This window comes from Oryx dammah, unplaced genomic scaffold (genome assembly GCF_014754425.2).
Source record: "Oryx dammah isolate SB20612 unplaced genomic scaffold, SCBI_Odam_1.1 HiC_scaffold_9, whole genome shotgun sequence".
Classification (NCBI taxonomy): domain Eukaryota; kingdom Metazoa; phylum Chordata; class Mammalia; order Artiodactyla; family Bovidae; genus Oryx; species Oryx dammah.
This window is the reverse complement of record NW_024070193.1, coordinates 17,511,583-17,538,773: the sequence shown is the minus strand read 5'-3', so window position 1 is coordinate 17,538,773 and position 27,191 is coordinate 17,511,583. Positions and strand designations below refer to the sequence as shown.

The window sequence follows — 27,191 nt, the reverse complement described above, 5'->3', positions numbered from 1 at the left end:
CACTCCAGTATTCTTGCCTGGAGAATCCCATGGACAGAGGAGCCTAGTGGGCTACAGTCCACGGCATCACAGAGAGTTAGACACGACTGAGCGTATATAGTGTACAACATCACCACCATCCAGCATTAGAATACTTCCATCACCCCCAGAAAGTCCTCTGGTGCCTGTTCAAGGTCAACCTCACTTCCATCTCTAGCCCCAGGCAACCACTGATGCTCCGTCTCTTGCCTCTAATAAAATGTTCATATAGAAGCATACAGAAGCCAACATTCAATGGTGTGTTTGTGTCTGACTGGCTTTTTATCATAAAAGATATAAATATGAATATAGCAAGATTACAGTTTCCCAACTGTGGCACACGAAAGAAGTTCAGGTGTCACCTAGACATTAGTTGATACCTGAATTGTGTTTTTTTCTAAGATACCAGAAAATAACTAGGACATAAAGCCCTCAGTATCACAGATACTGTTGCTTTGAGCTAGAATAGGTTTTAAAATGAATCAATTTAAAAAAACATGTTGGTAATAATATAGATAGTGCATAGATAACGTGAAAATTCTAAGGGTGTGTGCAGCAAATGTTGAAGCCAGTCAAATAGTGAGCTAGATTGAGAGAAATCATTTCTCTGAGCTCTGAAATTCTCTACAGATCAATCAATATGCAGGCTTTTAAAAATAATGTTTAGAATTTTAGGGCTATTCAGGTGTTTTATTGACCATTTCTATACTTTTTTATTGAGTGCCTTCTGCATGCCAGATGCTAGATAAATGCTCACTTAGAGATTCTAGTCACACCACTTTTGTATCTACATCATAAATATTTTTTACAGGACTTTGATGGTAAATGGGCTTTCCTGGTGGCTCAGGCAGTATAGAATCTGTCTGCAATTCAGGAGACGTGGGTTCGATTCCTGGGTTTGGAAAATCCCCTGGAGAAGGGAATGGGCAACCCACTCCAGCATTCATGCCTGGAGAATTCGATGGACAGAGGAGCCTGGGAGGCTACAGTCCACGGGGTCACAAATAATTGGACACGGCTCAGCAACTAACACTTTCACTCTCACTCTGATGGTAAACGCAGTGACAACAGGAGTGTGTGGGTATGCACTCTCACAAAGCAGTTGCCCAACCAGTTCTGGGCTGACACGAGAGAGAACCAGAATTCAGGGAAGGGAGAGAAAGTGTGTTTGAGTGATGAGGGAGTTGGCTCAAGGGAGGGGAAAGTTGGACAAGTAGTTTAAAAGAAAGGAAGATGGTTATAGCAAAAGCAGAAGTAGAGCAGAAAACAAACATATTCCAGGTTCCAAAGAGTTGATTCTACTGGCAAAGGCAGAGTTGAGAAAGGTGAAGAGTTGGCAACAGGACTAGAAGGGCTGATCTGAATGTTGACTACTCTCAAACAGCTATGCGCTGGACGCCACGGAAACTAACCAGAGACGCAGTCATAATGTCAGTCCGTTGTGGAAGATACAGAGGCCAGCAGGATGAATTCCGGGAGCTGGTGATGGACAGGGATGCCTGGCGTGCGTGCTGCGATCCATGGGGTCGCAAAGAGTCAGACACGACTGAGCGACTGAACTGAACTGAACTGAGGATGGCTGGATGGACAGATGGATAATGGATGGCTGGATGGATGACAAAAGGCAGAAAAGGATGGTTGCTCAGATGGATGGTCATCTGCCACATGTAATATATTCCACGTCCATACCTGTGTTGTTAAGTTCTAAAATTAAAGCTCTGTATTATATGCTGCCTTGACATCTGATAAAACTGGGAGGCCCTTAAATGGTCTAACCACAAGTCTCCTTATCCATTTTTCTGCACCCATAAGGTCCCTTAGCCAAATAACCTTTCTTGTCGAGGGCATCGGGCACAGTTCCTGCTTAACCCTGAGAAGTGGGCTTCAGTTCCTGCCAGCCCATGGCATTATTCCAAAAAGCCAATCAGATCCTCCTGCAGCAACTAAGTGGCACCTCACCTCTTGTGACGATGCATTCTCGGTTCCCAAGTGTATTTTCACGTGGTCCTGCATGGGTGTGTGGCGTCCTCCTCTCCAACGCTGACAGTACCAGTGACTAACAGCTGCTGTCAGTCTCATCTGCCCAGCGGCGTCGTGTGTTTGGTCATCCCCACAACCACAGAGTAGGAATCCCTCCTCACTAACGGGGAGAATAGGAGGTGATCAAAACAATCCTCCCCCATTTTCCTTTGCTAATGGAACTTGCGTTTCATTCAAGGAGCCATCCTCCCTAACATGACTTATCTCTAGCTCAGAGATAAATCCTAACTGGTTTAATTCCACCTTAGGGGTCTCATTAGACCCTAGCATGTAATTCAGTTCTGCCCGCTGCAATGTAAGGTATATCTGATGGGATGACTGTGGGAAAGGTTTCCTGGTTTCCAAAAGTGAGTGAGTGAGTGAAAGTCATGTCCACTGTTCGCAACCCATGGACTATACAGTCCATGGAATTCTCCAGGCCAGAATACGGGAGTGGGGAGCCCTTCCCTTCTCCAGGGAATCTTCCCAACCCAGGGATCAAACGCAGGTCTCTTGCATTGCAGACAGATTCTTTACCAGCTGAGCCACAAGGGAAGCCCAAGAATACTGGAGTGGGTAGCCTATCCCTTCTCCAGCGGATCTTCCCAACCCAGGGATCCAACTGGGGTCTCCTGCATTGCAGGCAGATTCTTCACCAAATGAGCCATCAGGAAAGCCCTCCTAAGAAGAAGAAACTGGAATAAAAGCCCCCCTGCTCTACCTCTGGATATTGCTGTATCCAGGTAGGATGCCTTTACTTGCTGCTCCAGTTAACCTCTGACCACCAGTAGATACAGCCTACTCGAGAGTAGAATGAGAGAGAGCAGGGAAACCTGGATCCTTACCAACACCAGTAAGCCACTGATTCAACAGCCACACCTTTGGATGATGTATTTTCTTACTATTTATGCCAGTCTGGGTCGGCATTTTCTCTTCCTTGCGGCTGAAAACATCCTTTTGGCACATCACCTTTAAGCTATGTTAATGTGAATTCCTTAATCTATCCATCCATGACATTCTTCTTTTTTCTTACTCAAGGCATTTGTAAAGAGTTTTCAGAAGGACCTTAAGTTTAATGTCTAAATTGACAGGTTTAATTAATAAAGATAAGAACTAGGAATTGAGTAACTATTATGTACACTCATAATATCCTTGACATAGGTTTTTATTATTGCTTCTGTTTTATAGAAATTTTGTGGAGACTCAGACGGGTGTACGATGAGCCCAGATCACACAAACAGCAAGTGTCCGAGCCAGGATATAAAGGCCAGTTCTTACTGTCTTGCCAAAACCCTGCAGGGCATCCCATTCTGAGTGAGTCTGGCTGGGACTAAGAAATCCAAATGAAGGAAGAATTGAAGGAACCTCAACAGGCAAAACAAACAAACAAACAAACAAACAGATCTACAAGGGTATTTCTTACTTTTTTAGGGAAGACAATGCTGCCAGCAACTTTTCACTTTTTTTGGCCACTTCTGAACCAGTCACAAAAGTATTTCAAGTGCAAAATTGCTTGTGAGATGCACGATCAATCGGGTAACAGGCATTTATGGAGCTCATAACATGGGCCTGGCAGCTGGAATAACTGCTGGGTGCTGTTTTACAGCCCACTGAAAGAAGAGCTAAACTATACTACAAATTTCATAGAAATAGAAGTTTTTAAACTCTACCCTAGGCTTACAGGTCTGGCATTACTGCTGAGCATTTAGGATGCAGCTGAGCACTGCCTACAAATAAGGATTTGGATTTTAGAGTCAGGATGACTGAAATTCAAATCCCAACTCTCTCACTACTGTCTGTGTGACCTTTGGCAAGTTTCTTATCTTCCTGAACCTCAGTGTGCAGATCTGTAAAAAATGGATATAACTACAGTTCTTAGTTCAAAAGGCAGGTGTGCTGATTAAATTGGATAATGCCAGGGTTCAGAATGTATTCAATGGATGTTAAAAGGAGATTACTTTTTAACATTTAATTATCCCTTTTTAAAAAGTAGCTGCCTATAGTCTCCCATGTAGAAACACAGAGCTGGAGTAAAGGGTGAACTGACTACCAGCCTGGATTATGCCAGAGACTGTTAATCCACACCGTCAGTTCTTCTTGTGTTTTCCTTTCTCCCTTCCTCTTACTTGAAAAGGGAACTGATTCTGGGAATGCTGCCTGGAGTCTGCAAGCCTATCAAAGGCGGTGCAACCGGCCTGAGGGACAACCTCAAATATTCCTGGGGCCCCACAATGTCAGGAAAGCAGCAGATAATCCTGGAGCCAAAAGGGCCACACAGGGAGAAATGGAATATTTCTTGTCATCTCCATAAACAAGGATGTCACAGTCATCTGCAATTTAGGCCCTCCAAATGTGAATTTCTGAGCCCTAAGAGCAACCAGGAAGGAGAAGGATACCTGAGATCCAGCAGCCACCAGGCTGCAGCCAGTCCCTATGGTGAACACTGAGGAAAATCGCACGATATTGGCCCCAGATAGCTGAGGTGCAGCTGAAAGGGATGATTTCAGTGAGCCCAGACACTTGCATCTTCCCACACAGAGAAGCACTAAATTCCTTAATTTGAGATACCTGGTTTTCTTTAATTCACAAAAATATTTTTGATATTTAGACTACCTGCCCTTTGTTGCAAATTTCTATATAATCCGACATCCCCACCCCCGCCAGCCCCTCCCATGGGTTACTTAACATGCTGTCTCCCAGGCTTGAAGTCCTAAAAATTCCTTCTGAATAAAACATAACTCTCAACTTTCAGATCGTGACTACTCATATTTTTAAGTCAATATGGGTGAGGTCAACAGGTCCTGTGACCAACCATGTGACTAATGACCCAGAGCCAGAGTTCTCCCTCTCCCCAACCTTGGTCTTGGTTAAATCCCCAGGACCGAGAGACACTCAGTATGTATATACTGCCTAGGAGAGGGCGGGTGTGCCCAGGACAGACTGCCATTAGAGGCTTTACACCAGCTTAGCAGGACAGAGACCTGCACTCAGAGTGGAGTTCTAGGAAAGCAAGCCTTATTTCTTGCCCACCTGAGTTGCGGGCTGAGATTCATACCAGCTACAGCAAGAATTCAAGAGTTGCTTGTTCTCAACAGACTGAGGTGAATACAAGGTCTACAGACTCCAGCAAGGAAGCGAAATAAAGGCAAACGTAGCCACCACTACAGGCCTAGCGCCTGGAGGACAGCAGCCCTTTGGTCTGGGATTTTAGGCACAAACACAGAAGCAAATGAGTGAAGGAGGAACAAAGAAACACACCTGGCAGAAAACAGCCAGTACTCATAGCCTTTCACACCCAGCTCTTAATAAATCCAGAGATTTGGGTTTGCAGCTAGGGTTTAGCAATTAAAACCGTGTTGCAACACCCTTCTAGTTTGAAGTGGAGAAAGCATAAGGCCTGTGAATTTGAGGATTTGACACCACAGCCTTCTGTGCAAACATCTGACTCACTCTGCCCCTCCAGGGAGGGAAGAAGCCAGCTCAGGTTTCACTGTTAGCCCCCAAACCCCACTGTGAATGTCAGTTCTTTCCCAGAAGCAAACTGAACTACCAAATCTGTTTAAATCAGTGCTGACAACCTAAACCCAAGTTTATGAAGCTGCAGGCCACAGAGGCAGCCCTCTGTTCCAGGACTACACCATGAGGGGTGAGGAGCCCTAATTCAAATGAACCAGAGCTAGATTTCACTGTTTTCATCGTTTTAACATTTACATTCTGAGAGCCTAGGGAAATGGATCTTAGAGACAGGGAACATTAACCTTTGCTATAGCAAAGTCATGCCTGTCTTCAAACACCTCAAAAAAAAAAAAGGTACTCCTTATCTCCATTCTAGCCTCCAGCCTTCTGGAAAGGTCAGAGCATGGGAGGAGTCCTGACAGCAGTGAAATCTCAGGAAATCTTGGGCTTACAGGGATGGCAGCGACCATCTAAGTCCACTGACATTTTATGCATGAGTAAACTCAGGCTGAGGAGAGCTTAGAGTACTTTTGCAAAGTCACATTGCTGGATGGCGGATGAACAGTGACTGAAGTCAATGTTACCTTACTCTATTTATTTACCATTTCATTTCATTTCAGTCGCTCAGTCGTGTCCGACTCTTTGCAACCCCATGAATCGCAGCATGCCAGGCTTCCCTGTCCATCACCAACTCCCACAGTTCACTCAGACTCATGTCTATCCAGTCAGTGATGCCATTCAGCCATCCCATCCTCTGTCATCCCCTTCTCCTCCTGCCCCTGATCCCTCCCAGCATCAGAGTCTTTTCCAATGAGTCAACTCTTCACATGAGGTGGTCAAAGTACTGGAGTTTCAGCTTTAGCATCATCCCTTCCAAAGAAATCCCAGGGCTGATCTCCTTCAGAATGGACTGGTTGGATCTCCTTGCAGTCCAAGGGACTCTCAAGAGTCTTCAACACCACAGTTCAAAAGCATCAATTCTTCAGCGCTCAGCTTTATTCACAGTCCAACTCTCACATCCATACATGACCACAGGAAAAAGCATAGCCTTGACTAGATGGAACTTAGTCGGCAAAGTAATGTCTCTGCTTTTGAATATACCATCTAGGTTGGTCATAACTTTTCTTCCAAGGAGTAAGCGTCTTTTAATTGCATGGCTGCAGTCACCATCTGCAGTGATTTTGGAGCCCCCAAAATAAAGTCTGACACTGTTTCCACTGTTTCCCCATCTATTTCCCATGAAGTGACGGGACCGGATGCCATGATCTTCATTTTCTGAATGTTGAGCTTTAAGCCAACTTTTTCACTCTCCTCTTTCACTTTCATCAAGAGGCTTTTTAGTTCCTTTTCACTTTCTGCCATAAGGGTGGTGTCATCTGCATATCTGAGGTTATTGATATTTCTCCCGGCAATCTTGATTCCAGCTTGTGTTTCTTCCAGTCCAGCGTTTCTCATGATATTTATTTACCATAATGAACGTCTTTTGGTTACTATTTGGGAGCCTCTGTGGTTGTGTGGGTCACAGATGGGAACAAGGCCCCAATTTACCATGTGGAAGTCAGAGAGGCCCCATATCTCTCTCCCCACTTCCTGGAAGCACGGGTGGAGCTTAAGACTCATCCAAGAGGACACTTCCATTCAGCCCTACTACAGCCAACCTGCCCACGGCCATCATGTTGGTTCTGGCCTAGGAACAGAGCACTCTGGCCAGAGCTACATGTCCTAGTGACCAGCTTGCTCAGTAACCAGCTGCATAATGAACGGTTTGCCTAAATGTCAAATACTCTTATCAGTATTCATTCAGCTGTCATCTGCTGCTTCTTTTTTTTTTTTCTTGCCAACTTTTGGACATCTTTACAAATTTGAAAAATTAATTCCTCTAAGGGTTTTTTCCCCTGCTAAATTTTGTATTTCTGATTAACTATTTATGAATGTGTTGCTTTTTATGAACAATGAAATTGTTCTTTATTGTTATGCGAGGCTTTTGATAATATATGAACCTTTGAACACACTGTTAGGGACTTTTTTGCAAGTGTGAATAACAACACTTTTTTCTAAGCTGTATGTTTACAGTAAGAGACTTTTACTTAACTTGACATAAGATATTAAATTCAGAATAATTCTAAGTGTTAAGCACAAAATGGAGTGACCTTGGTCAGGAATTGATCTGACTTTAGCAATGGGATGAAACCAGGATACCTCCTAACAATTAATGGTAATTAATGGCTGACTACAATGAACGAGTCTATACTAGAGACCTGATGTGTAAATACTGTGTTCACACTCCATTCAGATCCATATGCAAGTATTGAGTTTAACTACAATAATGAAACAACTAACATTTCTCAGCTACATGTCAAAGGCTGGGCTGAACACTGCAGTTTTGTTCTCTTTTAGTTCTGCTCCCTGAGGACAAGGCCTCATCTTTGTTCACCACTGTGTCCTCAGCCAGCCCATGGTGGATGCCCTCTTACTACCTGCAGGACAACCCAATGGCCCTGTTAGTACTGTTATAATCTATCACCTCAGCTGTACAGGGGAGCAAATTCAGGTTCAGTTGTTACTACTTGTCCAAGGACATCAGGAAGGGCAGCATGACCTGGAGCCTCCATTCTTGACACGAGGAAGTGTGTGACCTGACATCTGGACCCTAACAACTGAAGCCTGGAGGGCAGGGGTCAGGGTGGACAGACACATTCATGCTGTTTAGTACTGGGGACCTGGTGAGCAAGGTAAGTACAGAAGCCCCTGGGAGGAGGTGGTTCTGAAATGACTCTAAAAGGTGTCGAAATGACTATTCTCGGAGGTAGAAGATTCCACAGTGAGACCAAGCTTCCGAGGGAGCCTTGGGACGGAATACAAGCAGGGATCAAAGGTCCGGGGTACACCCCAGTGGCCGGTGCAATGTGTTGCGGCTTTCCAACCAAAGGTTAGCTTGATGGTGAGGGAAGAATCATTCTGAAAACCCAAGATGATAAACATGGGGCCTTGTGAACTAATAAAGAGATTAGTCCTGAGCTCTCTTTTCTTCTCCATCTAATGTATATTAATTTTCTCTAGAAATTAAAAATATCTCAGAGTCTCACGTGGCTTTGGCCTCGTGCCGTTGTGCTAACACTAGTCAATAGCACTTTGTATGAAAAGAAAACTGTGCATGGGAATGTGAAATGGTACAGCACTCTGGAAAATAATTTGGCAGCTTCTAAAAAGCTAGGCATACACTTATCCTACAATCCAGCGACTGCAATCCTGGGCATTTATCCCAACGAAACGAAAACTTATGTTCACACAAAAACCTGTGCAGGATTGTTCAGAGTTGCTTGCTCTGCAATAGTCCCAAACTGGAAACAACCAAAAAATGTCCTACAATAGGTGAATGATTAAACAAACTGGTACATCCTGACCATGGAATTATATTCAACAATAAAAACGAACAAGCTAATGATACAGGCAATCACTTGGATGGATTTCAAGGGCTTTATGCTAAGTGGGGGAAAAAAACAAAATTTCATGCTGCATGATTCCATTTATATAACATTCTCAAACTGGCAAAACTCTTGGGACTTCCCTGGTGGTCCAGAGGCAAGACTCTGCGCTCCTAGTGCTGGAGGCCCAGGTTCGGTCCCTGGTTAGGGAACTCGATCCCACAGGCCACAGGTAAGAAGTTCCCACATGCCACAACTAAGATCCAGCAGAGCCAAATAAACGAACATTTTTATAAATAAATAAAGATTTTAAGTTATGTACTCACTATTATACTACTATTCATTTTTATACAGATTCAGAGATAATGTAATGAAATCTTGTCTCCCTAAGTTACATAAAAACCAGACATAGAATAAGGCTAGTATTATTAGTTCACAGACACCTTCCAACCCCAGTGTTTTATAGTTCATTCAGTTCAGTCGCTCAGTCATGTCCGACTCTTTGCGACCCCATGAATCGCAGCACGCCAGGCCTCCCTGTCCATCACTAACTCCCACAGTTCACTCAGACTCACGTCCATCGAGTTGGTGATGCCATCCAGCCATCTCATCCTCTGTCGTCCCCTTCTCCTCCTGCCCCTGATCCCTCCCAGCATCAGAGTCTTCTCCAATGAGTCAACTCTTCTCATGAGGTGGCCAAAGTACTGGAGTTTCAGCTTTAGCATCATTCCTTCCAAAGAAATCCCAGGGCTGATCTCCTTCAGAATGGATTGGTTGGATCTCCTTGCAGTCCAAGGGACTCTCGAGAGTCTTCTCCAACACCACAGTTCAAAAGCATCAATTCTTTGGCCCTCAGCCTTCTTCACAGTCCAACTCTCACATCCATACATGACCACAGGAAAAACCATAGCCTTGACTAGATGGACCTTAGTCGGCAAACTAATGTCTCTGCTTTTGAATATACCATCTAGGTTGGTCATAACTTTTCTTCCAAGGAGTAAGCGTCTTTTAATTTTATGGCTGCAATCAGCATCTGCAGTGATTTTGGAGCCCCCGAAAAATAAAGTCTGACACTGTTTCCACTGTTTCCCCATCTATTTCCCATGAAGTGATGGGACCGGATGCCATGATCTTCGTTTTCTGAATGTTGAGCTTTAGGCCAACTTTTTCATTCTCCACTTTCACTTTCATGTTTTAAAAAGGAGGTCTAATGAAGATCCCCTGGAGAAGGGAAAGTCTACCCACTCCAGTATTCTGGCCTGGAGAAGTCCATGGACTATACCGTCCATGTGGTCACAAAGAGTGGGACACGACTGAGCAACTTTCACTTCACTTCAATGTATTAAACACAATGGCTTTCCTTTGCTCAAAAAAGAATTTTTTAACTCTAGTCAAGTAATCGACATCAAAATGTCCAGGATGCTATGAAGTGTTTCTTGTGCCTGGAAATGGAGAGTTTTATTCATCCTGTGAAAGTTCATGGTACAGCATGTGGGTGAAGCTTTCTGAGCAACCTTTCCCTTTGCTGCTGCAAAACCAAAATGTGGGCTCAGAGTCTGAGCTTTGCTTCCCACAAAAAATGTGGCTAAGGCCAGAGAACAGAAGTATTTATACTTCTAGAGGACCCCTTCTTCATGAGTCACGTGGCAGCAGCCCTGAGAAGTCCTTTCTGAACCTGCGGCAGCTTGCTGCTGCCAGTCAAAAGGAGAGGGTGCCCTCTACAGGTGAAACTGGGGAACAAAACAGTGTCCGACCCCTGGGAAAGGGTCTGAGGGAATTCACCTGCATGGCCTTTTCTAGGCAGCACCCTTATAAGCTTCCAAAACCTAATGTCTATCAGTGCAATACCAGACATAATCTAAGCGTGTGTGAACACACTCATAAAATTCGCATTATCTCTGTAAGGAGAAGCAGGAAACTAGTCGCAGTGCTTGTCTCCTGTGAGGGAAATGTCATAAGAGAGATGGAGGTAGGGGAAATTCACTTTCCCTACCCCCAAATTTGGGATGAAAAAGTTTCAAACATACAGAAAAATTGAAAGAATAGTATAATAGTATAACGACCATCCTGACCACTTAGATTCCACAATTGTTACCATTTACTGTATTTGTTTTATCTCCACTATTAATTTGCCAGAATTATTCAATTAGAGACTCATAGCAAAAATCTTTATGCCCTTTGAATTCTGTATAGAGTATGTCATCAATAGAAATAAATATATTATTAATAACAACCACCTCTGAGAGAAGTTGTAAGGGAACACTACATTAAATAAGATATATACAGTATGTAAATACCTGCCACGATGCCAAGCACAGAGCACCCGCTCCATAAATAAATGATAACTATAGCCATTCTTGGGCTTCCCTGGTTGCTCAGTGGTGAAGAACCTGCCTGCCAAGCAGGAGACGCGGGTTCAACCTCTGGGTCGGGAAGATCCCCTGGAGAAGGGAATGGCAACCCACTCCAGTATTTTCTCCTGGAAAATCCCAGAGGAGCCTGGCAGGCTACTATTCGTGGGGTTGCAGAGAGTCAGACACGACTTAGCGAGTAAACAGCAGCAACAGCATAATCATTCTTGTATTTCCCTTCTGTTACTCTTAGATTCCATAGTCAACTCATCGCCTTTGCTCAGCCCAAGGCGAGCAGCACAGACAGGACACGGCTGTCATGGAGCAGGCGACAGGGCTCTAAAAAGCTCAGTGACTCCAACCTGTCCAGGCACCAAGGGCCCCCAGAAGGGCCTGGCGTCTGGGCCTTTTCCCAATGTAGCCTTTTTCCCACTTTTCCAAACTCTCAGCTCCTGAAAGGCTCCTGGCAGGTCCAGAGCAGAGGGTCATCGTACGTTGTAGGAAAGTGACAAAGCCTACAGACCACCCTGTTAGAGGCAGGCCGGAGAGCAGGAGGCAGAGGGCAGCAATGACACCAGACCCTCTGGGCTGCTCTGGGAAAATCCCTCCACGACTACAGATATTCACCTCTTCCCATCGACCATCTCGTAATGAGTTTTCACTGTTCTCTGATCTCAAAAAAAGTACAATAAATATAAAATACAACTCAGTATGTAGTAAAAAAACAAACATGCTATCTAGATTTCTAAATATGTCAAACAACATGTAATTCATAATATGCACATATACAATATAATATACATATATTCATATGTTAACATGTATAATAATATACATGTTATCAGATAATATATAAATGAAAATGAAAGTCACTCAGTTGTGTCTGACTCTTTACAACCCCATGAACTGTAACCCGCTAGCCTCCCCATGCATGAAATTCTCCAGGGAAAATACAACTCAGTCTGTGGTAAAAATGAAGTAGAGATTCAATGCTAGCTAGGCCCCTCTTTTTCTCTACACACTTATATGCAATATGACACACTATGTTCCTTTATTTACATTATATACTGATTGATCGATTTATAGACCTATTGAGCATCTCTGACTATGTGGGTTTTTACCACATACTGAACTATATTTGGTCAGACTAACCCTTTTCCCCACTAGGGAAAATAAGCTGTAGATAAACCAGCTGAGACAGTACTTGCTCTGCTGACCCTGACCAATATCTCTCTGAGGTCTCAGGCCTACAGATATTCGTGGGCCTGCCAGCTGCCCGCGAACCCAGAGACTTCCTCCAGTCCTTATAGAGAGAGAACTGGGGAACTCGCCTGCCCCTCAGTCCTAAACAGTAGGCACTACTACCTCCACTGCAATAAACTGAATGTATTGCACTCCTCCCAACAAAATGCATACATTGAAATCTCATCCTCAATGTGACATATTTAGAGAGGAAATCTTTGGGAGGTCCCTGGTGGCTCAGAGGTTAAAGCATCTGCCTCCAATGCAGGAGACCCGGGTTCGATCCCTGGGTCAGGAAGATCCCCTGGAGAAGGAAATGGCAACCCGCTCCAGTATTCTTGCCTGGAGAATCCCATGGACTGAGGAGCCTGGTGGGCTGCAGTCCACTGAGGAGCCTGGTGGGCTGCAGTCCATGAGGTCACAAAGAGTCAGACACGACTGAGTGACTTTACTTACTTACTTAGGTCCCAAAGCAAAGCCCTCATAAATGGGATCAGTGCCCTTATTTTTTAAAAAAAAGAAGACCCTGGAGAGCTGCCTCATGCCTTCTGCTTTCTGAAGACACTGATAAAATGGACAGCTATGAACCCGGATGCAGGCTCTCACCAGACACCACATCTGCTGACACCCTGATCTAGGACTTGCCAGTCTTCAGAAATTTGAAAAATAATTTCTGTCGTTTATAAGTTACCATGTCTACAGTATTTTGTTATAGTGGCCCAAGCAGACTCAAGACACTCATTTGACAGATGAGAGATGATGTACAGATGCCACAAGCAATGAGCTCAAGGTGAATGGCAGCACTGGGATGCCTGCTCCTGCCTGTGGACCTTTAATACAGATGTCAGTGTAGAAACGCGTACAAATGAGTATCAGCAAAACTGTAGGGGAAAAGCCACTTTCAGATACTTTTTATTGGAATTTATATCTGGAAATCAACAGGATAATACTGAACACAATTTAAAATGCACAGATCCAGTAGCTAAGGCTCCTCGCTCACAATGCAAGGAGCCTGGGTTCAACTCCTGGTCAGGGAACTGGATCCCATGTTCCACAACTAAGATCTGGTACGGCCAAGTAAGTAAATAAAATAAATAAATATATCTTCTTTTTTTTAAAAAAGTTAACATATATGCCAAAGTACATGGTGAGGATTCGAGGAAAGATAAACACATTCTGCCCTAGCTATCATGCTAACTGCAACTACAGACCCTTTCAACATAGAGAGCAATGACCCAAGGATGGTGGAAAGCAAATGGTAGCAGGTGAATAAGAAAAAAGACCAGAATTCAGAAGTCCATAAAACTGGTGAGGAGTTCGGGTTTTCTCCCTTCAGCATTGCCTGGCCTAAATTCAAAGGCACCTGCTCAAAACTCAGAAGTTTTCACCGGGTGCAGACAGAAAGAGTTCTAAGAGAAGCCCTCTCTTTCTGATCTGGGGGGGTGGGGGCATCGAGAGAATATTCCATGTCAATTTTGGTTTTCTTTTTTCTGTGTCCTGCCCTAGCCTGCATGCAATACCTTAGTGCTGGTGGCAGCATTGGGTGGTCAGATGCTTAACACTCTAAGGGAGGGGAAATCTGTCTCTAAGCAGAGGAGCTGGGATTCCAAGAGCAGGGAGAGAATACCGCTGCTGTTTTTCTCCCTGTCCTCCTTGGTCCAGAGGCAGAAACAGCAGTAAGCAGTGCATAGCAGAGCAGATGAACTAAAGCCACATTGTTATTGGCGGACTTGTATCCCCATCAAGTTCCTATACTGAAGTCATAACCCTCAGTATCACAGAATGTCACAGCAGTTTGAGACGGCCTTTAAAGAGGTAATGAAGGTACGATGAGGTCATTAGGGGAGGGCCTAATCCAACATGGTTCATGGCCTAATCCAACACGAACTATGGACGGAGGTTCGTGACATGGTACAGGACACAGGGATCAAGACCATCCCCATGGAAAAGAAATGCAAAAAAGCAAAATGGCTGTCTGGGGAGGCCTTACAAATAGCTGTGAAAAGAAGAGAAGCGAAAAGCAAAGGAGAAAAGGAAAGATATAAGCATCTGAATGCAGAGTTCCAAAGAATAGCAAGGAGAGATAAGAAAGCCTTCCTCAGCAATCAGTGCAAAGAAATAGAGGAAAACAACAGAATGGGAAAGACTAGGGATCCCTTCAAGAAAATTAGAGATACCAAGGGAACATTTCATGCAAAGATGGGCTCAATAAAGGAAAGAAGTGGTAGGGACCTAACAGAAGCAGAAGATATAAAGAAGAGGTGGCAAGAATACACAGAAGAACTGTACAAAAAAGATCTTCACGACCCAGATAATCATGATGGTGTGATCACTCACCTAGAGCCAGACATCCTGGAATGTGAAGTCAAGTGGGCCTTAGAAAGCATCACTACAAACAAAGCTAGTGGAGGTGATGGCATTCCAGTTGAGCTGTTTCAAATCCTGAAAGATGATGCTGTGAAAGTGCTGCACTCAATATGCCAGCAAATTTGGAAAACTCAGCAGTGGCCACAGGACTAGAAAAGGTCAGTTTTCATTCTAATCCCAAAGAAAGGCAATGCCAAAGAATGCTCAAACTACTGCACAATTGCACTCATCTCACATGCTAGTAAAGTAATCTCAAAATTCTCCAAGCCAGGCTTCAGCAATACGTGAACCGTGAACTTACTGATGTTCAAGCTGGTTTTAGAAAAGGCAGAGGAACCAGAGATCAAATTGCCAACATCCGCTGGATCATCAAAAAAGCAAGAGAGTTCCAGAAAAACATCTATTTCTGCATTATTGACTAGGCCAAAGCCTTTAACTGTGTGGATCACAATAAACTGTGGAAAATTCTGAAAGAGATGAAATACCAGACCACCTGACCTGCCTCTTGAGAAACCTATATGCAGGTTAGGAAGCAACAGTTAGAACTGGACATGGAACAACAGACTGGTTCCAAATAGGAAAAGGAGTCCGTCAAGGCTGTATATTGTCACCCTGCTTATTTAACTTCTATGCAGAGTACATCATGAGAAATGCTGGCCTGGAAGAAGCACAAGCTGGAATCAAGATTGCCGGGAGAAATATCAATCACCTCAGATATGCAGATGACACCACCCTTATGGCAGAAAGTGAAGAGGAGCTAAAACGCCTCTTGATGAAAGTGAAAGAGGAGAGTGAAAAAGTTGGTTTAAAGCTCAACATTCAGAAAACGAAGATCATGGCATCCGGTCCCATCACTTCATGGGAAATAGATGGGGAAAGAGTGGAAACAGTGTCAGAATTTATTTTTTTGGGCTCCAAAATCACTGCAGATGCTGACTGCAGCCATGAAATGAAAAGACGCTTACTCCTTGGAAAGGAAAGTTATGACCAACCTGAAAGTGAAAGTGAAGTCGCTCAGTCATGTCCGACTCTTTGAGACCCCATGGGCTGTAGCCTACCAGGCTCCTCTGTCCATGGGATCTTCCAGGCAATAGTACTGGAGTGGATTGCCATTTCCTTCTCCAGGGGATCTTCCCAACCAAGGGATCGAACCTGGGTCTCCCACCTTGTAGACAGACGCTTTATCGTCTGAGCCACCAGGGAAGTCCTACCTAGACAGCATATTAAAAAGCAGAGATATTACTTTGCCAACAAAGGTCCGTCTAGTCAAGGCTATGGTTTTTCCAGTGGTCATGTATGGATATGAGAGTTGGACTCTGAAGAAAGCTGAGCGCCGAAGAATTGATGCTTTTGAACTGTGGTGTTGGAGAAGACTCTTGAGAATCCCTTGGACTGCAAGGAGATCCAACCAGTCCATCCTAAAGGAGATCAGTCCTGGGTGTTCATTGGAAGACTGATGCTGAAGCTGAAACTCCAATACTCTGGCCACCTGATGTGAAGAGTTGACTCACTGGAAAAGACCCTGATGCTGGGAGGGATTTGGGGCAGGAGGAAAAGGGGACAACAGAGGATGAGATGGCTGGATGGCATCACCGACTCGATGCACATGAGTTTGGGTAAACTCCAGGAGTTGGTGATGGACAGGGAGGCCTGGCGTGCTGCGATTCATGGGGTTGCAAAGAGTCGGACACAACTGAGCGACTGAACTGAACTGAATCCAATATGACTGGTGTCGTTATAAGAGCGGATTGGGACACAGACGTGGGCATGCACAGAGGAAAGGCTATGGGAGGACAGAACAAGAAGGCAAGGACAAAGGCTTCAAAGGAAACCATCCTCACAGGAAACTTCATCGTGGAATTTCAGCCTCCAGAACTGTGAAAACATCCATTTCCGCATCTTAAGTCACCCAGCTTGTGGTAGTTTGTTAAGGAAGCCTGGGGAAACTAGTATAGTTATCTTTCTGGCTAGGGGACTAGGAAGGGAGGGTCAAGGGCATCATTGAGCACATTATAGAGATGAGGGAGATCGAGAGAGACATCCTAGGAAGTTATGCATGAGCTCCTGGACTCCCCCTGGAGCTTACGTGCACAGGTTTGACCCTACACAGTATACCCCAAGCCTTGCCAACTGAGCTATGAGGTAACATACAACCAAAGGTCCCCAGGTGATCCCTGGGTGGCACACTCGTGGGACTGATCCAAACAGTACTGCAAATGCTTTAAAAACTCAGCTGGGGACTTTCCTGGTGGTGCAGTGGTAAAGAATCCACCTGCCAGTGCAGAGGACATGGGTTCGATCCCTGGTCTGGGAAGATCCCATTTGCCGCAGGGTAACTAAGCCCTTGAGCCACAACCACTGAGCCCGCACTCATGCTCTGCAGCAAGACAAGCCAATGCGAAGAGAAGGCCGCGTGCAGCAACCAAGACCCAGTGTGGCCAAAAAGAAGGAAATGATAAAAAGTTTTTTAAAAATATGGAACTTTAAAAACTGAGCTGATTTTGGAACCACAGTACACAGCAGGCAGGTGGAAATCCAAATCATCTGGATTACCTGCAAAAATGTAAAATATGAATATTCTCTAGCCCGACTGACAAACAAATAAGGAAGAAAGACACAGGAATGAAAAGGGGGATATCACTACAAACCCTACAGAATATAAAAGTAAATTCTGCGAACAAATCAACACATATAAATTTGGCAACCTTCATGAACTGGACTTAGTCCTTGAAAAATAACAGCATCTGACATTTACCCAAGAATAAATTGATAGCCTGAATAACTCTATATTCATTAGAGAAACAGATTTTGTAGTCAAAAGCTCCATGAGAAAAAAGTCTCTGGACGGTTTCAAATATAAATTCTACCAAACATTTAAGGAAGAAATAAAACCAATTCTATACAACCCCCTTCAGAAAACAGAAGAGGAGGGAACACTTCCCAACTCCGTTTGAGGCAGGCCACCATTACACTGATACCAAAATCAGACAACACAAGAAATCTTCCATAAACATACACATAAAATTCCACAAAAAACTAGCAAATCAAAACACAGCAATATATATGTGTGTGCATGTGTGTCTTTACATATATCTCACCATGACCCAGTACAGTGTATACCAGTAATGCAACATTGCTGCAATCAACATAATCCACAATATTAACAAACTAATGAAGAAAAATCAAATGATTATATATTAGTAAATTGATGCAGAGAAAATATTTGACAAAAATGCAATGGCTATTCATGATTAAAGGACTCAGCAACTGAGAAACAGAGGGAACTTCCTTAGCCTGAACAAGCATCCATACAAAAATTTTAAACAAACATCACACTTACTGGTCAAAGAGTGACTGCTTTTCCTTGAATATGGGGAACAAGGTGAAGATGTCCATTCTCACCACTCCTATTCAACATGGGTACTAGAATGGCAGCAAAAAAGGGAAGAAAAAGAAACAAAAGGCAAAATATTAGAAAGACAGAAAAATACTGTCTCTTTTACAAACATAACTGTCTAAGCAGACAATCCCATGGAACATACAAAACAAGCTTCTTCTGGAAACAACAAAAGAGTTTAGCAAAGTTGCAGAACATCATGTCCACACCTGAAAATCAGCCGCATTTCTACATAGTAGGAGTAAACTACCAAAAACCTAAAAAAATAAAGTTTTTTAAAATCTGTTCATTTTTAGCTGTGCTGGGCCTTCACTGCTGCGTGCAGGATTTCTCTAGTTGTGGCAAGCAGGGGCTACTCTACTCTCGAACTGCAGCGTGGTGGCTTCTCTTATTGCAGAGCAAGGGCTCAACAGCTGTGGCACACGGCCTCAGTTACCCAGAAGCATGTGGCATTTTTCCAGATAGGGGATTGAACCCGCATCCCCTGCACTGGCAGGCAGATTCTCAACCACTGAGCCACCAGGCAAGTCCCTAGGAACCAAAATTATTAAGAATAACATTTACAATAGCCTAAAAAGGACAGAAATCAAATATGTGTAAGATGTGCATGCTAAAAACTACAAAAGGCTGATAAAAAAAAATCAAAGACTGAAATAAATAGGATACTAGCTCTTTTTAAAATGTTCTATAGATTCAACACTACTCCAATAAAAATTCTATGAAGATTTTTTTTGGTAGCTTCAGATAAGCTGATTGTTAAAAAAAACAACTTTGAAAAAGAAATGTTGGAACACTCACATTACTTGATTTTAAAAATTGCCTCTCAGCAGGAGTAACTAAGTGTAAGACTGAAAGAGGGATAAACACAGAGACCAATGGGACAGGAGAGTCCAACTTCACCACTCAAAACAACGAACTGATTTCTGCACAAAGGTGCAAAAGCAATTCAGTGGAGAAGAGATGGTCTTCTTAGCAAATAATGTTAAACAAGTGGATATCCTTACGTAAGAAACTCTCGAGACTTTCCTGACGGAACAGTGGATAAGAATCTGCCTGCCAGTGAGGGGCACACAGGTTCAATCCCTGGTCTAGGAAGATTCCACATGCCATGCAGCCACTAAGCCCAGAGGCACAGCTTCTGAAGCCTGTGAGCCAAGAGCCTGCACTCACCAACAAGAAAATTCTACCGCAAGAGAAGCGCACGCACCGCAACCAGAGAGCAGGCCCCACTCTTCCCAACTAGAAAAAGCCCGCACAGCAATGGAAACCCAGTGCAATCAAATGTTAAATAAATAATTTTAAAAAAATCTTTAAGATGACTTGGGAGAATGGTATTGAAACATGTATAATATCATGTAAGAATCGAATTGCCAGTCTATGTCCGATGCAGGATATGGCACGCTTGGGGCTGGTACGTGGGGATGACCCAGAGAGATGTTGTGGGGAGGGGGGGTGGGAGGGGGGTTCAGGTTTGGGAATGCATGTACACCCGTGGTGGATTCATGTCAATGTATGGCAAAACCAATATAGAATTGTAAAGTAAAATAAAAAATAAATAAATTTTAAAAAATAAATAAATAAATAAAAATACATAGGTGAAAAAGCATTAAAAAAAAGAAAAAATCTTTAGAAACTCTGGACCTAAACTTCACTGTTGTTCTTGTTCAGCCTCTCAGTCGTGTCCACCTCTTTGTGAGCCCATGGACTGCAGCACACCAGGCTTCCCTGTCCTTCACCGTCAAAAATTACCTCAAAATGAACCACAGATCTAAATGGAAAACTGTAAAACTTTAAAAGAAAGCATCACAGAAGTTCTGCAACCTGGTGTTGGGCTAAGTTCTTAGAGATGACATCAAAACACGATCCATATGAGAAAACTCTGGTAAACTGAATTTCATCAAAATGTAAACCCTTTTTTTTCTGAAAGACTGTTGAAAAATGATGAGATATGCCACAGACTAGGAGAATATACTGTTGGTCTTCCGTATCCAGATTCCATACCTGCAGATTCAATCAACAGAGCATTATGTCAGAGGTCCTACTGTTACCAGTCAGGGTCCTTGGACTCTTTAATCAACAGAAATAGATAAGAGGCCAGACAAGGAATTTGGGTAAAGCTTTATGGGGACTCGGGCCACAACACAAGGGAATGAGAACAAGTAACTGGTGCTGTTGCTCGTCCCCTCTCCTCAAGGGAGAATTGTGAGGTGGCTCCTTAAATGGCGTAAAGATAGAGGGGGGTGGTTAAGGGATTCTGCCCACACCCTTGGAGGTATTGTGTGCAGGGATCATGCATGGTACCCTGCTTTCGTTCCTGGCACCGCAGAAGTGGCAGTTGTCTTTAGTTGCCAAGTTGTATCTGACTCTTTAGCAACCCCATGCACGACAGCCCGCCAGGTCCCTCTGGCCATGGGATTTTCCAGTCAAGAATACAGAAACGGGTTGTGTTTTGGTCTTTTTGTATCTTACTGTTCATATTTTTCCCCAGTTGCACACGCATGCAGTTATTTTTAGTTGGTTATAATTTCTTTTCATATTGTCCATGGGGTTCTCTAGGCAGGAATACTTGAGTGGGTTGCCATTTCCTCCTCCAGGGGAGCACCTTTTCTCAACTTTTCATTATATGCCCCGTCCATCTTAGGTGGCCCTGCACAGCATAACTCATAGCTTCACTGAGTTACACAGTCCCCTTCACTACGACAAGGCTGTGACCCATGAAAGGGAAAAGATATGACATTGGAAGATGAGCTCTCCCAGATCAGAAGGTGTCCAATATGCTATTGGGGAAGAGCGGAGGCAAATACTAATAGCTCTAGAAAGAATACAACGGCCCGGCTGAAGTGGAAATGATGCTCAGTTGTAGATGTGTCTGGCTTTCCTGGTGGCTAAGACAGTAAAGAATCTGCCTGCAATGCAGGAGACCCGGGTTCAATCCCTGGGTCAGGAAGAGCCTCTGGAGAAGGCAATCCACTCCAGTATTCTTGCCTGGAGAATACCAGGGACAGAGGAGTCTGGCAGGGTACAGTCCGTAGGATCACAAAGAGAAGGACACGACTGAACGACTAACACTTCTACTTTCTAGTGGTGAAAGTAAAGTCTGATGCTATAAAGAGCAATACTGCATAGGAACCTGGAATGTTAGGTCCATGAATCAAGGTAAATTGGATGTGGTCAAACAGGAGATGGCAAGAGTGAACAGTGACATCTTGGGAATCAGTGAACTAATATGGACAAGAATGTTCAAATTTAATTCAGATGACCATTATATCTACTACTGTGGGCAAGAATCTCTTAGCAGAAATGGAGTAGCCCTCACAGTCAACAAGAGAGTCTGAAAGGCAGTATTTGGGTGCAGTTTCAAAAATGACAGAATGATCTCAGTTCATTTACAAGACAAACCATTCAATGTCACAGTAAACAAACTCTATGCCCCAAACACTGATGCCAAAGAAGCTGAAGTCAAATGGTTCTATGAAGATCTACAAGGCCTAGAACTAACTAGAACTAACACCAAAAGAAAGATGTCCTTTTCATTATAGGGGATTGGAATGCAAAGTAAAAAATCAAGAGATACCTGGAGTAACAGGTAAGTTTGGCCTTGGAGTACAAAATGAAGCATGGCAAAGGCTAACAGAGAGTTTTGTCAAGAGAACACACTGGTCATAGCAAACACCCTCTTTCAGCAAAACAAGAGATGACTCTACACGTGGACATCACCAGATGGTCAATACTAAAATCAGACTGATTATATTCTTTGCAGCCAAAGATGAAGAAGCTCTATAAGGTCAGTAAAAATAAGACCTAGAGCTGACTGTAGCTCAGATCAATTGAAAAAAGTAGGGAAAACCACTAGGCTATTCAGGTTTGACCTAAATCAAATCCTTTAACATTATATAGTGGGGAGGTGACAAATAGATTCAAGAGATTAGATCTGGGAGACAGAGTGCCTGAAGAACCATGGACAGAGGTTTGTAATATTGTACAGGAGGCAGTGGCTAAAACCATCCCAAATAAAAAGAAATGCAAGAAGACAAAGTGGTTGTCTGAGGAGACTTTACAAATAGCTGAAGAAAGAAGAGAAACAAAAGGTAAAGGAGAAAGGTAAAAATATATCCAACTGAATGCAGAGTTCCAGAGATTCGCAAGGAGAAATAAGAAAGCCTTCTTAAGTGAACAATGCAAAGAAGTACAAGAAGATAATAGAATGGGTAAGACTAGATATCTCTTTAAGAAAACTGGAGATATCAAGGGAACATTCCATGCAAGGATGTGTAAGGTAAATGACAAAAACAGTAAGGATTTAACAGAAGCAGAAAAAGAGATTAAGAAGAGGTAGCAAGAATACACAGAAGAACTATACAAAAAAGTCTTAATGACTTAGAAAACGAAGCTGGGAAAACAATGGAAATAGTGAGAGACTTTATTTTTGGGGGCTCCAAAATCACTGCAGATGCTAACTGCAGCCATAAAATTAAAAGATGTTTGCTCCTTGGAAGAAAAGCTATGACCAACCTAGACAGTATATTAAAAAGCAGAGACATTACTTTGCCAACAAAGGTCCATCTAGTCAAAGCTGTGGTTTTTCTAGTAGTCATGTATGGATTGAGAGTTGGACTATAAAGAAAGCTGAGCACCGAAGAATTGATGCTTTTGCACTGTGGTGTTGGAGAAGACTCTGGAGAGTCCCTTGGACTGCAAGGAGATCCAACCAGTCTATCCTAAAGGAAATCAGTCCTGAATATTCATTGGAAGGACTGATGCTGAAACTGAAACTCCAATACTTTGGCCACCTGATGCAAAGAACTGACTGACCAGAAAAGACCTTGATACTAGGAAAGATTGAAGGCGGGAGGAGAAGGGGATGACAGAGGATGAGAAGGCTGGATGGCATCACTGACTCAATGGACATGAGTTTGAGTAGGCTCCAGGAGTTGGTGATGGACAGGGAAGCCTGGCGTGCTGCAGTCCATGGGGTCGCAAAGAGTCGGACATGACTGAGTGACTGAATTGAACTGAACTGATTGAACCACGATGGTGTTGTCACTCACCTAGACCCAGACATCCTGGAATGTGAAGTCAAGTGGACCTTAGGAAGCATCACTATGAACAAAGCTAGTGGAGATGATGGAATTCCAACTGAGCTATTTAAAATCCTAAAAGATGACGGAGTTAAAGTGCTGCACTCCATACATCAGCAAATTTTGAAAACTTATCAGTGGCCACAGGACCAGAAAAGGTCAGTTTTCATTCCAATCCCAAAGAAATACAATGCCAAAAAATGTTCAAACTAGCGCACAATTGCACTCATTTCACATGGTAGCAAGGTAACACTCAAAATCCTCCAAGCTAGGCTTCAATAGAACATCAACGAAGAACTTCCAGATATACAAGCTGGGTTTCAAAGAGGCAAAGGAAACAGAGATCAAATTGCCAACATTCACTGGATCATGGAAAAAGTGAGGGAGTTCCAAAAATACATCTACTTCTGCTTCACTGACTACACTAAAGTCTTTGACTGTGGGAATCACAGCAAACTGAAAAATTCTTAGAGATGTGAGTACCAGACCACCTTTCCTGCCTCCTGAGAAACTTGTATGTGGGTCAAGAAGCAACAGTTTGAACTGAACATGGAACAATGGACTGGTTCGAAATTATGAAAGGAGTACGTCAAGGCTGTACATTGTCACCCTGCTTATTTAATTTATATGCAGGATACATCATGTGAGATGCTGGATTTTAAAAGGTGTTCAGTATGGTTAAATACAAGGGAAATGCAAATTAAAATCACAAGGGACACCACTACACATGGATTAGAATGCCTAAATAAAAATTATTGATAATATCAGGTGCTGGGAAGGATCCCAGAGCAACTGTATTTCTCATACCTTGCTGGAGGAAACCTAAAATGGTACAGCCACTCTGGAAAAAGTTTGGCAATTTCTTAAAAGTTAAACATACACTTAATAGGCAGTCATACTGCTGGATACCCAAAGAAATAAAAATTTAAGTTCACATAAAAACCTGTAAACCAATGTTCACAGCAGCTATACAGGAAATAATTAAAAATGAACACAACTCAGAAGTCCTTCAGTGGATGAATGGATAAACTGACAAAGCCATACAACTACTCAGCAATAAAAAAGAATGAAATGTTGATACACAGAATTACTTGAATGGGTCCCCAGGGCATTAGGGTGAGTAACTATAGTCAGTCTCAAAGAATTACATATTGCATGATTCCGTGTAAAAAACATTCCTGAAATAATAAATTAAAGTGGTTAAGAAGAGAACAGTGGAGTTAGGGGTGGGAGAAGGTGTCTACATGTGTCTACAGAGGGAGTTTCTCTATAGTGATGAAACGATTCTATACTTTGATTGTGCTGGTGGCTACATAAATTTGTACAGATGATAAAATTTTGTAGCACTATTCACACACATGCAGACACGTAAGAATGCATATAAAAACTGGTGAAAGCAGAATAGAGTGTCTACCTAGCTAGTATTGTACCAATGTTAGTGTCTAGCTAACTAGTATTGTACCAATGTTAGTTAGTGTCTAACTAACTAGTATTGTACCAATGTTAATTCTGGGTTTCAACAACAAGCTATAGTACATAAAATATTTTTGTTGTTGTTCAGTTGCTAAGTCATGTCCAGCTTTTTTGTGAGCCCCATGGACTGTAGCCAGTCAGGCTCCTTTGTCTATGGGATTTCGCAGGCAAGACTGGAGTCGGTTGCCCAGTGGTTCAGCAGTGAAGAAACTGCCTGCAAAGCAGAAGATTCAGGTTCAATCCCTGGGTCAGGAAGATCCCCTGAAGAAGGAAATGCAACCTACTCCATTATTCTTGCCTGGAAAATCCCATGGACCCATGAGCCTGGCGGGACTACAGTCCGTGGGGTCACAAAAAAGTCAGACATGAGTTAGTGACAGAACAATAACAACAAGCAATATAAAATATTGCCACTGAGCAAAGCTAGAAGGAAGGTACAGGAAAACTCTTGTACACTCTTCATATTTTTATACTTCTTGTGGGTCTCAAGATCTCTCAAAAGAGAAAGTTATGAGAATAAAAAGAGGAGTAAAGTATTAAGATTTAACATGAATGAATCAATTTCAGTAACATTTGCTAAGCTAAAGAAGGCAAACACAAGAGCATAAGGTATATAAGAAATATAATTATATATATAAATATAAACGAATATAACTCCATTTGTTTCAAGTTCTAAAACAGGCCAATGGAAATATGACGATGGAGATCAGATCAGTGGTTGCCTATTGAATTGAATAGAGAATTACTTAGAAGGAGACATGAGAGAAATTTCTGAGGTGGTAGAAATGTGCATTTTAATGTGTTTAAGTTATAGCTTTTAGATGGAGTGAAAAATCTTTAATAAACCCTGATTGCAATGACCAAAATAATAATAATAATTGTGGAACCCTGTGGAGATTGAAACTTTGGATGAAGGACTTTCTGATGAGTGACAACCCAAAGATACTGGAGGACAAATGTTCCTGGAACTTTGGAAAGATTTAATTGCAAGACTGAAGTGGCTTACACTTTCCAATCCTTTTCTGTAAAATTCAATGAGCCTATGAACGTAGATTGGCTTTAAAAAGATTATGGATTTACACTTTAGCACTTCCAACTTTTGTGCTTTTTACTCCAAAACATAAAATTATGCCTGGCTTTCCCAAACTGGCCATTTATAGAGTTTGAAAGGAATGTATATATATACAGATGAAGATATTCAATGTGTCTGAAATGGTTGCAGTCATTATTTTAAAGGAAATTCTCACCTAAGGCCAGCTGAGTCCTCTGGAGTTGCTATTGCCGTTCTGACACAAGTGGCCAGGCTAGCTACACAGTCTCAGGATTCCTGGCTTTTTACGATTTCTGTGTAAATAAAGTCCAAGAATACTGTCCTCTGTCTACATCACAGTCCGTATTTTCGGTTTGTCTTTAGGCCTTTCTTCCCTTACATTAATACCTCCTTTTGCTTTGTAATTTTAATTCTGAAATCTTTTAGTGCTGGATGGTGGGAGAGGTGAGAGAGGCAAGGGAACTGACTTACATTTTTGTTCTAAGCAGAACCCAGGAACCAGTGAGGGGTGATATCTCAAATTCGAGGCTATTCCCGAGGATGCTGTGTGGCTGCCAGAGAAGTACTGGTTTCCTGTCAAGAACTTGACAAGTAAAAACTGTTGCTTGCCATTGTGCTCTACAACAGTTGAGTTATTAGCCACTGCCACTGCTGACTATCAACATACCCTGAAAGGAATTCAGGACAAAGACTGAAAATGAGGCACTCCAAGCTCTGAGAAAATGAAGCACTCTGAGCTCAACTGGTGGCTCAGAGGTTAAAGCATCTGCCTGCAATGCGGGAGACCTGGGTTCGATCCCTGGGTCGGGAAGACCCCCTGGAGAAGGAAATGGCAACCCACTCCAGTATTCTTGCCTGGAGAACCCCATGAACAGAGAAGCCTGGTGGGCTACAGTCCACGGGGTCGCAAAGAGTTGGACAGGACTGAGCGACTTAACTTTCACTTTCACTTAACGTTCACTTTCAAGCTCTAAGAAAACCTGGTAAAACAGGCCTTCAGATAATTTCAGGAGAAAAGCTTATGAACCCAATTTCTTGCATCTCACCATACTTGGAAAGGCACTAAAAATCATTAACTAAAATATCTACTCATGACTAGCAGTAACCTTCTACCCAGATGTGTGCCAGACTGCATACCCTTCTCCAAATCACTATGCACTATCTGAGAGCAGTCTCCTGGGGTATAGTCCTCATTAAGTCCCCAAATAAAATGAATCTCACAGCTCTCATGTTGTGTGTTTTATCTCAGTCCACAGACTGAAGGGACTAGGCAATGATGTCTGGTGAGGAAGACAGAACGTCTTGACTTCACAT

At 42.9% G+C, this 27,191-nt stretch overlaps 1 long non-coding RNA gene and 1 other non-coding gene across 2 annotated transcripts in view; one reads left to right on the top strand and one right to left on the bottom strand.

The window, feature by feature from the left end:
* Nucleotides 1-27,191, bottom strand: part of LOC120867981 — a 30,926-nt gene that overhangs the window by 2,398 nt on the left and 1,337 nt on the right. The window contains exons 2-3 of the long non-coding RNA XR_005722104.1: nucleotides 26,349-26,545; nucleotides 18,219-18,301 (exon numbers count right to left, since the gene is read on the bottom strand). This is a non-coding gene — a long non-coding RNA (uncharacterized LOC120867981). The remainder of the gene's footprint in view (nucleotides 1-18,218; nucleotides 18,302-26,348; nucleotides 26,546-27,191) is intronic.
* TRNAW-CCA lies at nucleotides 12,738-12,810 on the top strand. Its single transcript has one exon. It is a non-coding gene; the product is annotated as a tRNA-Trp (tRNA).